Source organism: Hermetia illucens, chromosome 5 (genome assembly GCF_905115235.1).
Source record: "Hermetia illucens chromosome 5, iHerIll2.2.curated.20191125, whole genome shotgun sequence".
Taxonomy (NCBI): Eukaryota; Metazoa; Arthropoda; class Insecta; order Diptera; family Stratiomyidae; genus Hermetia; species Hermetia illucens.
This window is the reverse complement of record NC_051853.1, coordinates 78,104,800-78,119,231: the sequence shown is the minus strand read 5'-3', so window position 1 is coordinate 78,119,231 and position 14,432 is coordinate 78,104,800. Positions and strand designations below refer to the sequence as shown.

Here is a 14,432-nt window from a genome sequence, read left to right as displayed (position 1 = left end):
TAGACTCTTTGAAACTGCCTTCATTGCACAGCCAACCCAGGCGAGCTCAAAACCTAAGTATTGTGTTACAGAATAATTCTTGAGTAGACATAAAGTCGATCCTTTTATGGTGATTTCTTAGTTATCTCATATTCACGGGACGATGAATATTTAATGCCGTACAAAGGTAACGTAATAAAGACAGATTCCATCTCAAATAGAATTCTATTGTGTAATATATTAAAGTCGGAATGCAGAATAAGTCATGAGGGCTGTTTGTTACTCATTCAACCACTATATCAGATTGTTAGGGCTGGGGCCATGAGCAGACTTAACAGGTATTGTGGGGATAGAGCATGAAAGAATCATCCAATGACGTGGAATTTTCATAAGTTTGAATCCTTTGGAAGTTATTTCTTTGTAGTAACTTAAGATCCTATGGTAAGTTGGCTTGGAAGATCAAAGATGTCGAGCCAGCTGATGTGAATATTAAACTTTACGCGTCCAGAGAATTCATGTGGAACATTTTATCAAGGTTGGATTCAGGTGCTTAACCAGTTTATTATCCATTGGGGATTTCTTTACTCCTGCTTATGTATTGTGTATGTGCTATGAATTTTTTCCTGGAAGCGTGTATTGTATTTATTCAAATGTACTACCCAAATTAGTGTTTATGGTTGAGCTGCAATTCTAAGCCGCACATTTTCTACTAGCACGGTACAGTTGCGGAGAGTCCTGAATTTCCTTTATATGAGAAAGTTTACCTATGCATATATACACATGAAGAAGGTAAAGATATTATAATATCTTCGCGCGTATTCATGATGCGCTCCGTTACGGTTGGGGCTATATTTCTGAGCAGGAACAAAGTCGGAACAGTTTAGGTTCTCTGAAGTTCCAGGTAGTGTACACGGTATGACTTGCTTCTGTCCCACGAAATAACAATTTGATTAATTGCGTTTTATTCCTCTAATGTTCGCTATTCAAATATAACAACGCTCACATCGTACCACCATCTTCTTTCAGGCGCATGTTGGAGAAAGGAAAGCATTCTGGAACCAAGGCCATTCCGTGAAGGTAAGCAGTAAATTTTATGTCATTCAAGCAAGAAATTGCACTTTAAATTTCATTGGCTTCAGGACTCAAGCAGCTTTCAGCTGCTGCCTTGAGAGAACATGAAAAGTTAATTTTCTCTAATTTCATGTGCAAAGTACTCACTCTAGAGTTACAACGAAAAATTGCATTATGCACTCCCGCCAAGCCCTGAAAAGATGTTTTCAGGGATGCAATTTCTTCTCATCAAGCAGTGAAAGAAAGCATAAATATGACTTCCTGAGTTGCTTGACAAAGTATCGGGGATCGTCTACGTCTAATGTCTGGATTCCTTAGCGACAAGAAGAGACGATATTGTTTCATTTCGTTGCGAACGACCAACCAATTATTTTTCACATATTGATTATCCTCTCCTTGTCGCAAATACGTGCCATGCATTTCTTGTGCCCTCTCTTGTCTGAGTTTCGCTTAAGTTATTTGAGCAAATGAGGGATGGAATTGGCAGAACTTTTCAAATAGTCGCCAGTAATTGATACACGTTAGGAAAATCTCATTAGTATGCCACTTGGGAATATCGCAATGTTACTTGACTGCTCAATTTCAGCTCGCAGGAAACAACCGAATGGAGACTAGACAGGAATTCTTGCAATGAGACCATGAATTCCGTTGTTTGAATTGTCCTTTGTTGATTTTCAATCAGTTATTTATATTTACCTACCCTCTGGCTCCTAATATAGTCACGGCATCCTCTGGTCGCAGACGTCGACTTACAGGCAGAGGACAGAAAATTGCTGGGGTCCTAACTAAGGAATTTTTTGGTTATCCGTTTCAAATACAGAAGGAATTTTCGATTATGAATTTGTTCCACCGGATGTTTGGCTCGAGTATATGGACGGCCCTACATAAGTGGTTGGTTATCAGTGGCATTCCTTATGGGATTCTGTGTAATGCGAGCTCTCATGGGGATATAACGATTCAATTACGGAATGGCATTGACTTCAGGCGATGTACTTTAAATCTCTGTAGGATTTTCTATCAAGCTTTTACTCCATCTTACCTGTTGCATAGCTCTATGGAGAGCCGTTATATGTATGTACTTTGCTTAAAAAACTAAAATATAAATATATAAAATATAAAGCAATTACGTGGTGATCCCAACAGAGAACGGCGGAGTTTCGCAATCTCAATCTGCGTGAATTCCAGCAGCAAGTTTTTTTATATATTAAAGTTAAGGATTGAGAGACAATAGCTAGTTAGTATAGTAATTTGAAAGTCAGTATAGTAATTTTACAGCGGACGGCGCCCAGCTCTTTTCCTCCCACTAGGAGGTCCACGCGCGACCCATGGTTGGCGAGGTGACTCGTGACACCAGGTTGCCCAAATGCAGCAGATATTGGCAGCGGTAACAGTAATCTTTTCTAAATTGCCAAAACTAGTCGGTGGCTTGCGTTCAGGAAGTAAGACTTGATCCGCCACCCGAGAAAGGATCGGTTAGTTGGTGGCCAAGTACCACGGCAAGTCTGAGAAAGAAGTCAGGCACCACCAAAAATTCGCGGAAAAAGCCACGAAATGTACTAGCTTTTTCCCTTTTTAAAAAAAAAACTGGAATTGCTGGGAGCTCTGCCGACAGCTACTTGCAATGCAGTTCCACGTCGCCCGTTCCGTTACCTAGGCCCCACTATATAATTGATACAAACGCTGAAACCGCGGTTCTTCCCGCATTCCAGAATCATCGCCTATTACCGCAGCAAACTGCTCGTCGATCTGCAGGTATGGTTACGGGCAGGCAGACATCAGTCTAAAACGTCCACGAGCATTTTCTTGGTGACTTCCTGTCCTCATTGGCTACCAAGAAGAATCTCAACCTACACATCCCACGTATTTGCGGAAACGGTAATATGCACAATTTTCAGACACTTCCGGCTCACTAGGACGACTTTTGGACTGTGCAATGCAGCGCAAACCACACAGAGGTTTGCGAAACCTTCATTTTTGGTTCATTTATTTAGATGACGTTCTGGTTATGCCTTCTTCTGAGTTCGAGCATTTAGAACACTTCGAGTGCTTTTTTCAGCGTCTTCTTGGGAAGGCCGATCTAGTACTCAACTTTCGGAATTGCAAATTTTTACAAATACAGGCGAGATTACTCCTGAATTATTCAACCGGACCCAGTTTCGTGCTTTCCGTTGTTGAAAGTAGTTAAAAGTCTGGGAAGGTTGTTGGGCGTGCCAAACTTTTACGAAAGTTTTTTGTTCAAAGCCGCCCACTATTAATCGCTTATTTGACTGCGCCGACGACCAAAAACTACCGCCTGATTGCATGGTGCTCAGAGACTTTCCAGGTATTTGAGATCACCAAAAATTAGCTGGTGGAAGCTACCCTTCTGGTATTCTTCGATGCTTTAAGCATTTCTGTATGTGCTTCCTTTCGGCAAAAGGTGAACTTTATCTGGCAACCGCTGAACTTCTTTTCCAAGCATCTAAGCTTCAATGGAACCATGGCACCTATGTTCATGATTTATTAGCTGCATATCTCGCAATGAAAAACCCTCGATATTCCGTTGAAGGACATTCGTTTACGAGGTTCACGGACGATAAGCAACTCACTTTTGCTTTGAAACAGAAGCTCGAGCAACCACCCACCCGAGATGAGGGAGTCGTGCGCCTGATGAACGCTCTGGAAAGAGTCGGTTAGCTATGACTTTTAAAAAAAGAAAAATAGTTTTGACAGATGGCGAAAGGGCAACAATTTGGGGCAGCCTTACGTAATTTTTGTCCTTAGGTAGCGATCCACATCTTAATAAAGTATTATCACGAATATTCTGGGAGTAAAAAAAATCGTAAGGTTTTCCACGCTGATTTTCAACTTGTTTTCATTCAGAGGAAACGATGTTAGCGCCTTTTCGAAAATCTGACGTGATCAATCACACATTTTAGGAAGAATAATGTTAAGCTATGTAATTTGTTTGAAGCCTTTTAGGTCAGCTTCACTAGGCTTTCGTATGAAGAGAACCTAGAGGAAAACTGGCCAGAAAAATGTTTTCTAAAAGTCATATCTTTTCTCTTCTCTGCTCGCAGGATGAATGTCATCCATGCCTTGAAGTGCTCAAGTTTTTGCAATGTTCCGGTTTCTCTTCCAATAGTTTCCTGTTGAAGGGTTCGCAGAAACCGCTAACTTTTTCCTGTTTAATTCAACCACCTTTTCCCTCGAATAATGTACCTCCAAGAGAGTCTGAACTGGCTCAACTTTGCACATACACATCCCGTTTAAGCATTTTGCACAATATCGCTTTTCCGTTCGTCACATGTCCGCAATCAAGGGCTGCTGAAAGAATAAAATCAAATAATTCATCTCCTCCAGGGCTGTATTTGCTACTTCGTTGAGCCTTCGCATTACAACTTATTAAGTTTGAAGACTACTTGATTTTACATACTTTGTCTTATCCCTTAGTCCTTCCATTGGCGAAGGTCACAATGAGTCGTAGGGTAAGTACAAAGGAGCTGTGACGTTTCTTCTCTTCCAATTAACATGGTATTGTAAAATTGGCGAAGCTAGGTCCTGGGTACGGAATTGCCTCAACATGGTTGGTTCTAACAGTTTTGACACAGGCTTCGGGATTTTTAATTTCCCTTTACCGATCGAATATCATAGATTTCATCAGACGGAAACTAAAACCCATGGTTTTCGTCTGAAGAAATCTACCAGAAAACGGCAAGGTGTAAAGGCAACCCTTAAATTTTCTTAGCATTACTGCGAGTAGATAAGACGAGGCTTTGGATTGCTGCAGGTGCTTTAGTTTCCTTTGGTGTAAATTGATCTGTCAACAGCTGGAGGGTTTCTCAGGTTCGCTGTGCCCGATCCATATGGACATATTTTGACATGCTGGTTAGTATTAGATAAGTTGCGTTCGAGGCATGAGTTTCCCTTCAATGAGCAGGAGAGACACCCTTGCATCCAATGAACAAAGGAGGTTATCCAATGGATAGTTAGTTTAGTTTAGTGGGGTTCAATTACTCAGGGCTGTTATTAGGCCCATTGTACTATCCCGGAGTTCATCATTGAAAGTTATTGATCACGTCCACGGGGTTTGAAGGCTTTTGAGAATCTGATTGCATTCTCCAGAGACATAGCATGCAGACACTCTCTGTTAAAGAAAACTTTACCAAGGTATCTTCGTCGGAAAACTGCTGAAGTGACTTTTCCTCCTTCTCACATTGGCTGCATGTAACCGAGACCACCACTTCAATTTTTTCCATATGGTATGATACTTTAAAGAGCATTGTCCTCTTAGAAGCCCTACTAGGGTTATGATGCCCAACTTCTTAAGGAAAAAAAAAAGCCGCTCTAGCGGCCCGGGTTCTTTTAGAATGATTTTCGTCTGCTGGCAGAAGTTCAAATTTCTCCATTCGGCTGCCAGAATTCTTGTAATTTTAACCTTCAGAGCAGACTTCATAGTCAACGGCTGGATGCCAAAAGATGGTTCTGGTCCACCGTTGTGCAACCAGACCCTTGGTGAGCCAGCCTGTCTGCTTCGTTATTACCAGCGAACTTTGAATGGTTTGGCATCCACATCAGAAATGTTTAGTTCAGTTTGCAAGCTTCAACAGCACCTGGTGACGGTTCCACACTAACTGAATTTAGATGCTGCTGCTTTGTCGTGCAGATAATGCTGCCCGAATATGGGAACAGATTCGAATGGTGCGACCTCGCCATGTTTGTCTCAAACATTCTTCTGCTGCCTATGAAGTGACATATACCTCCGCCAGCAATATGATCGTTATTTTTTCGAGAGGTCAGGCCAGTCTTATTATCGGATTTCTCGAGAACACTCCTGCGCCCGATCCATCTCCCATGACTGATCCGTCGGTGAAGATTATTTAGTCACTCAAACGTGTTCTGTTATCTCAGTGATTAGAGTATTAGGCTGTCGTATAGAAGGTCACGTTTCAGCTCTCTCCCTTGTACGGGAAATTTCCACTAACGCATAGCACCACCACAATTATGATGGAGGTTATCCTGGATCGTCATGTTGCCGTAAGGATCCTGTCAGAAACTGGCTCTAAGATTAAGAGCGCCCCTTGCGGTAGCCGTCACAAACAACTTGACACCGGGTTCGCGCTTTCCATCACTTGGCTTTCCAGAGTACAAAAACCAGTGAAGGCAGGAGGAAGATGAGTACTTTCCAGATTCCCAAGATCTCACTTCGCCTAGGTCCCAAATCATCATGACGCTCTATTTATTTGTTGGACGGATCGAGGATCACAATCCTCCCGACTTCTGTTCCGGGTTTAAAAGTATTTACGTCACAAATGTTTTTGTTTGCCTTTGTGTTATTCATTAAATGCAATGATAATGAAGTATAATTTTATTTCATAACATAGGAAATGAGAGGCATGTATACCTTCTCTTTAATACTTCATAAAGGAATAAGTGGGAGACATAAATCCCCAAATTATATTCAGTTCTGTCTATCAGTTACGTCTGAACAGTTCACATTTGACTGGTAGCCGAAATGTGGATAGAGGGCTCTGGCCTGTCAGTTTGGACCCAACAAGCGGCCGGTGATCGAATGCAAAAGGATTCAGCTTACTGAGCGAGGATTGAATGTTTGTTTAGGCCATGAGCGAGAATTAATATTGAAGATTTGGAGAAAAGGAGCTTAATTCGTGATCGCTAATGAAGAGGAGAATTAGAACTTTGAAATAGTATATAAGTTGGGCGTCTAGGTGCCGGGACAATGGTCGGAAAGTGGAGGAACCTTTTGAAAAACTTTAAACGGTCCATCTATTATCGCTGGTGAACATTTTTAAGGTTTTTTTTTGTAAACAAACAATAATAATAACCGTTGGCGCAACCATCCATATTAGATCAGGGCCTTGAATTGTGCTAAAGCACTTTATTCAAGACCGTAACGGTACACTACAGGACTACAGTACCCTACAGGAGACAATGTGGTCAACATTGTGCTCCTGATTTGACTCATATATATTACGGGCTACATACAATTGGGATAGTTCTGCACTCATCTAATGATATTTATTTATATGATAAGAAAGAAATGATAAGAAAATCTTTCATAACTAAAGCGTCTAACTTCCGGTTTTTCGACATGTTAAATGTTCACACACAAAAATATCTCAAATTCTTCTCGTCCAGAATTGAACTAATTATTTTACGGCTCGCCAGTATGTGGATTGTGCATTGAGTTCAACTGGCGGCCGGCTGCATTCCGGGCTCTTCCGGCGTAACAGACAGGACAAACTGAACGTGGATGGCGGGCTATATTGAAGGAATCGTCAAACGCATTATAAAAAAAGGCCCATCCCGGTTATTGACCGTAGAGAAGTAATAGTGCAGATTTCAGGCTGCAGTAGATCAATTAAAGGCACTAGGTGGAAAATGCAATACGACAGAATATTGCATACGGTTTGAATTCAATTGAATCGAATCCAAGCATACCACAAGACCTGTATACAAGTTGAATTACTGGGACATATAAGGCAGGTTATTACAGACTATTTGGTAAGTTAACTCGGCCCCGTTCAATATATAAATAGATTTTTTTTCAAATAAGGTAGGTGAACTGGGTACTGGAGTGTCGCAACTTAGGTCTGGGTCTGGGTCTGGATAGGTTATGCCACATTCAAGTACCCTAAAATTGAAGTCACTCCATCCAGGATCGGCCCGTTCGCGTACAAAACAGTGTCCTGTAGAGAATCAAGCTTGCATCGATAGTCCAACATCATCTCATTCAGTATTAGATAGGTGTTGAAATCCTAAGCACCGAGTTCAGACAAAACAATTGCTCCAGCTGAAGTTGGAGGCCGCTTCGAACACAAATGACAGGGGTACCTGATGAGTCGAAATATCATGAAGGTGGAGCTTTGTTTGGGTACTGGTAGCTAATTTGCGCTTTATCAATTTTTGCCTTCGCAGTGAACTATGCAAGAAGTTCGTGAACGGTTGCACTGCGATACATGTTGATTTTTATGATGTGGATCATTTTAGTTGCGTTTTAGTTCACCCGTTTTTAAGAGCGGACATGGCCCCGAGCCTCGCCGGAGGTACATCCCTGCGGAGAACTCAATTCTCAGTTGAGAAGACTTGCATAACAGATCTTCACTTTGAGGCCAACCTAACTGCATGTACGCCGCGTTCCTTTCCTGTCAGATCCCCTCATAGTCTAAACCCTTATTACACTTAGTAGAGCCTATCCGTATTCATATCATTCATATTTCCTAACCAGATTTGATTTTACCGCAATTATGAAAGTGTTTTGCAGATTGTTCGACGCCTCCCACCATAGTGAGCCTTGGACTCGCAGAGGTGATGCCTATTTGGGTATTGGTTGCCTCTGGAAATTCATGCTTGATGACCTTACCTACTAGAGTAATTACTGTAAGACAGTCAAGATGTTGGATTTCCAAGGATAACATAGACTCGAGACTAGAAAGCAGAGCCTTCTCTCCCAATAGTTCCAGATCTCCTCTGAACTTTTTTCCGTAATAAAAGCACTACGGAGTACTGGATTTGCCGTACTTCGTGGTGCCTTCGTCTTGGCAAAAGGTTAAGGTAGTCTTCATACCGAAACCTGGGAAAGATGACTATTTAGTCCAAAGAACTTCAGACAGATCAGCTTGACTTCATTCTTGCTGAAAGGTTTGGAGAGACTGGTGGGGCGTCAAATTCGTGGAAACGCACTGAGGTTGCACCCACTTAATGAAAACCAACATGGCTACCAGCGTGGATAGTCCTGTGAGTCCGCTCTTCATCCTTTGGTCACAAAGATAGAGGATGCAACTTTGAATGGTGAGTACGTGATGGGTTGTGGACATTGAAGGGACTTTTGACTGTGCGCCTTTTCAAAAACTTTGTGATGCCGCCAGCCAGTATGGTGTTGATGATGCTCTAATTAAGTGCTTATGCTGATGACGTGGCTGTGCTTGCTGTTGATCGGGATCTTGGAACGGTGTGTAGGAATATACAACGTGCCGTTGATTTGATAGACAGTTGGTGCCTCAGACATGGTCTGTCAGTTAATCCAAATAACACCGCAATGGTATTATTCACAAAAAGGGGAAAACTGGATGGTCTTTGCCTCCCTGAGATGAGCGATACTACCCTCCAACTCTCCGAAGAAGTGAAATATTTGGCAGTCTAGATAAAAAACTTCTTTGGAACAAACATGTAGAGGTAAAGATGAAAGTGAAAGTTCTCACAGCTTATGGGCTGTGCAGATGGACCTTTGCCTCGACATGGAGACTCAGGCCTCACGTGCTAATGTGGGTATACGTTGCTATCATTAGGCCGATGTTCGTATATGCATCCCTAGTCTGGTAGGTTAAGGTGAGACAGAAAGGTTTTCACCGTAAACTAGCCGCACTTCAAAGAACTGTGTCTCTGGATATCACTGGTGCCATGAGCACGACATCCGGCGCAGCTCTGAATCCACTACTCAATTTGCAGTCCCTGGATATATTTATTCAAAGCACTGCAATAAGAGCAGCTCATAGACTAATTCGATTAGATCTATGGGGAAATAACGGATGTGGGGGGCACGGAACATTGGAAGAGTTACCGGGAGGACTGAGTCCGGTTCTTACAATGCCTTCTATTTCTCGTGTCCCCATACATCTGTTTGGTAGAAGATGTGAAGTCACCCTGAAGCATAGAGAGAACTGGGAAGTCCCATAGGAATGCGTGGCGGAATATACGGAAGTATTCTACACCGATGGCTCAAAAACAGAAGAGCCGGAATCTACCTCTCGAATAGAAACGAGAAGTGGGCTTTTCCTTTGGGACAATATGCAACGGTTTTTCGAACCGAAGTTTATGCAATCCTAAGGGCGGCAAACGGGCGATTAACGAGCGGTTGAATGGCAGACGCATTGCAATCTTCAGATCCAATGCGGTGGAACTACTCTGGTTACCTGGTCACTGTGGCGTAGAGGGAAATGAAATCTCGGATACTTTAGCGAAAGAGGAGTCAATCTCTCCTATGCCGGGATCGGAACCAGCAATTGGAGTATCAGTAGCATTGGCTAAGTCTGTTTTCAAAAACTGGGAACAGGCTTCCCACAATGACAGGTGGTGGAGCCCGCTCGACACACCAAACTTTTCCTGCCAGAATCGAATATGCGTACCGCAAAATTTATCCTGTCGAAAAGCAAGAGGACTTGCAGGTCTGTTGTGGGCATTCAGAATAGGTCAGAATTGAATGTCGGTTTCGTATAGGCAAACACATCACTTTGCGAGTCTGCCACAGTTATTATCTTGACAGAAGCGGGCTTAGATCACCCAATCTTAGTCATCCTTTGTACCTTTTACTCGTGATTCACAGTTGACTTAGAAAGTTTCTCTACTACTGCTACCTACGAGACAAGTATAAGACCACATAAATGGTTAGAACAACTTGCCTTCGCATTTTAAGCGAACCTTTGATGATCGCGTGCAACTCCTGATAGTTCTGCATTATTATTTTATTGGCGAATATCACCTTTGCTTATTTTGGGATATCATTTCATACCTCAGTCAAATTGATTTATTGCAAATCTCTGTTTAAACCATAAAGACCCTAAATTTGACACATAAGAAGCATCTCTAACTGAGAATGAAATTTTCCTAATACCCCACAAAGGTAAACCAAAGTCACCCAATATTTCTGGAACTTGTAGTCGGCGATGATTACTCTGTTTAGTCTCCCAACTTTTATCGAAAAAGATTGAAAAGAAACTCAAGCGATCTCAAATATATGCCCACAGTCTCGTTTGTCTGCACGATTTTACAAGGATACTGTTTCAATACATACAACACTGAAAGAACTAGAAATTGCCATCCCATTAAAGGCTATTGCCTTGCCTATGGAATTATCTGTTAATGAATTACCCATTGAAGTCCTGGGGTAGCATCGGGTCGTAAAAAAATAATCAAGATATCAAGATACTTCCTCAGTGATATTCATCTCATGAAGCTCATTGCCTTAATTGGGTCTCGGCTTCATGCTTATCTTTTTATTACAAATTATTCCATATTATTACGGATATAATCATCCACATCACATTCGTCGTTGCCATCGCCATCGTTGGAAAGTATTTTCTATTGATAATATCTTCTTCATAGTAAAAGTTAACAAACATCCCCTCAGAATGGATGAAAGCTTCCCGTCCACAACACGAGGGAGAAGGATACTGGGGCGCGAGGATCTACCTCCTCTTTAATCTAGAGTTGATTAAAATTTAAATTTGTAATGAATGGTGAAATGAAAGGTGAAGGTGAGACAGCTATTTTAACAGAAGGATACGAAAGAGTATGCTAAGAGGGAGGCAATATTGAGGTTTACCACCCATTCCTCAGTCCTGTCGCAACGAATTTTCCTGAAAGCTTTGCCACCACTCCTTTCTCTCGTGAAAAATTTTAGAGGCGACTTTTTTCAATTATCGCATTTCAAAGTAAAAGACACGCTTCAGGCGATTGATTCCAACGAAAGATACATTTTGGGAGTTTGTATGCAATTGAATACACGCTTCAGATATTCGAAATTTTAGAGGCATTTTCGAAAGAGATAACAAGGAGTCGCTGAACCTTTAGCTGATATAGGAAAATCAACTGGAAGAACGTAAGTTACGGTAGACGATGTCGAAATACGTTTATGGAAACGGCTTCAGAAGTTTATATTAATCAAGTGATGCGAACTCAGAGGAGTTTTTTCAATGCCTTGAAGAGAGCACTTTTCTTTAATTTTCTTTCATTCCTCGAAGGATTCTTTAATTTATCAAGATAGCAAGTGAAGGAAGTTGGGAGAAAAAATTATGCAGACATATTTGTTTTAAAACTTCCACGGTACTTACACGTTCGCTTCAACAGGTCGGAGTGGGGTGTAACGTGTAGAACAGAAACGAAGAATGGGAGGTAGTGATTAAAGAGGGATGAAATAAGATTTCATAGCGTGATGACTTACTGGTTTTCATGGGATCTAAGACAAATCTAAGACAAATTCGTACTGATATCATGATAATTTGTACTGATATTTTTTTTTTTATAGATTTTCACATTCATACCTGTACTCAGTAACTCAACTTATTGAAAATGGATGAAATAATACCCCTTTGGAGCAGGCTTATGGATGAAGCTGGCCTGAATGCCGACCAGACTATAATTTTGTGTATGCTGTAACAATACGAACAAACAAGAAGCGTTTGAGGTGCAGGTCGAGGTTGAGAAGTCTTTACTGGCTTAGCTAACCGGGCATTCCCTGGAGAACTTAGGGATCGACTTTGGTATTAGAAGCGTTAGGAACAAACAACCCAAGTTTGTGAGGAACACGTGAGGATTCGCAAGATCATTATCTTGTACAGTAAAACCTTTGACTATATGACGCAAGATAGCGGCAAATATCTTCTAGATGGTACTGTGCAATGTGATACCTCTATAATTGTTATACTGCCTATTATCCCCTTTTTCTTGTATGAGACAGATAAAACATTTTTGACAGTCAGCAGGCATTGATTCGCAGTCCCACATCTTGAACATTAGTTGGTGAACCACTTAATGTAATTGGTCGCCTCTATATTTAACCAGTTTGTCTATAATTCCATCGGTTCCTGACGACTTATGATTTTTAAGCCTTCAGTTTGTGGGATCTTTAACTCGTCGATATTTTGGTTGTTTAACAGTTCATCAAAATACTCCACCCATCACTTCAATATGTCCATACGATCGAAAATCACATTTCCTTCTTTGTCTTAACAGAATGAGCATTGAGGTGTATATGACCTTATCCTGTTGACTTGTTGGTAAAACTTGCGCGTCTTGTGTAGTTGTTCTCTGTACTCCTCGAGTTCACAAAAATGTTGATTCTTCCAGGCTTCCTTTATCTTTCGGCGGAGGTGCTTCTCCGCTCGATAGATCTCTACGTATGTCCGGATTCCTTGAGAGTGGAGCATTGCCCGCTATGCAGCATTCTGCGGTTCCGTTGTTAGCTTACATTCATCGTCGTTTTTTTATGACTGGGACCAAATATGTTGCTGAGCATATCAATAATAACGTTCTTCAAGTGATTGTGAAGATCATTTGTCAGTACTTCATCTCCAGGTCCTGTGTTGACTGTTACAGAGAGCTTTATTGTGGATGGTGTCAGTATTTACTCTCACCTGATAGTCAGAGGGGATTCTAGGCGGTGTTATTCGAGGTCGAAGCACCAAATCATGAACAAATCTTCAGTTAGACCCAAAGATGGAGGTGGGAAGCAGTGATTGCTGAAAAATGTCCTTCCAAAGTGATAAAAGTATTGGAGGACCGTTATTGCGGGAATTCGTCATCAAGGTTACGGGTGTAATGGACCTAATGTTGTTGAGCCTCAATGCAGATTATTCTCTCAACTAGAGAATTCCCAGGACACTCGCTCGCCCAGTTATAGATTTGGGGGACTTTATCCCTATCCTGCTATAAGGAAGCCGTTACACTTATGGGGTAACAGTAGCATTAGGCAAGAGAGCGTATCTTCTAAAAACCAAAGGTGATCATCATCATCATCAACGGCGCAACAACCGGTATCCGGTCTAGGCCTGCCTTAATAAGGAACTCCAGACATCCCGGTTTTGCGCCGAGGTCCACCAATTCGATATCCCTAAAAGCTGTCTGGCGTCCTGGCCCACGCCATCGCTCCATCTTAGGCAGGGTCTGCCTCGTCTTCTTTTTCTACCATAGATATTGCCCTTATAGACTTTCCGGGTGGGATCATCTTTATCCATACGGATTAAGTGACCCGCCCACCGTAACCTATTGAGCCGGATTTTATCCACAACCTGACGGTCATGGTATCGCTCATAGATTTCGTCATTGTGTAGGCTAAGGAATCGTCCATCCTCATGTAGGGGGCCAAAAATTCTTCGGAGGATTCTTCTCTCGAACGCGGCCAAGAGTTCGCAATTTTTCTTGCTAAGAACCCAAGTTTCCGAGGAATACATGAGGACTGGCAAGATCATAGTCTTGTACAGTAAGAGCTTTGACCCTATGGTGAGACGTTTCGAGCGGAACAGTTTCTGTAAGCTGACATAGGCTTTGTTGGCTGACAACAATCGCGCGCGGATTTCATCATCGTAGTTGTTATCGGTTGTAATTTTCGACCCTAGATAGGAGAAATTGTCAACGGTCTCAAAGTTGTATTCTCCTATCCTTATTCTTCTTCGTGTTTGTGTTTGACCAGTGCGGTTTGATATTGTTGGTTGATTCGTCTTCGGTGCTGACGTTGTCACCATATATTTTGTCTTGCCTTCATTGATGTGCAGCCCAAGATCTCGCGCCGCCTGTTCGATTTGGATGAAGGTAGTTTGTACGTCTCGGGTGGTTCCTCCTATGATGTCGATATCGTCAACATAGGCCAGTAGTTGGGTGGACTTGAA

General features: G+C 41.9%; 1 protein-coding gene across 4 annotated transcripts in view; it reads left to right on the top strand.

Moving 5' to 3' along the window:
* Positions 1 to 14,432, top strand: part of LOC119657361 (otoferlin-like) — a 375,508-nt gene that overhangs the window by 64,828 nt on the left and 296,248 nt on the right. For 3 of the 4 annotated variants that reach the window (XM_038064236.1, XM_038064235.1, XM_038064237.1), the window contains one exon: positions 1,006 to 1,056. The exons of the other annotated variant lie outside the window; for it this stretch is intronic. The gene's annotated coding sequence lies outside the window, so the exon portion shown is untranslated. The remainder of the gene's footprint in view (positions 1 to 1,005; positions 1,057 to 14,432) is intronic. 4 annotated transcript variants of the gene reach the window in all.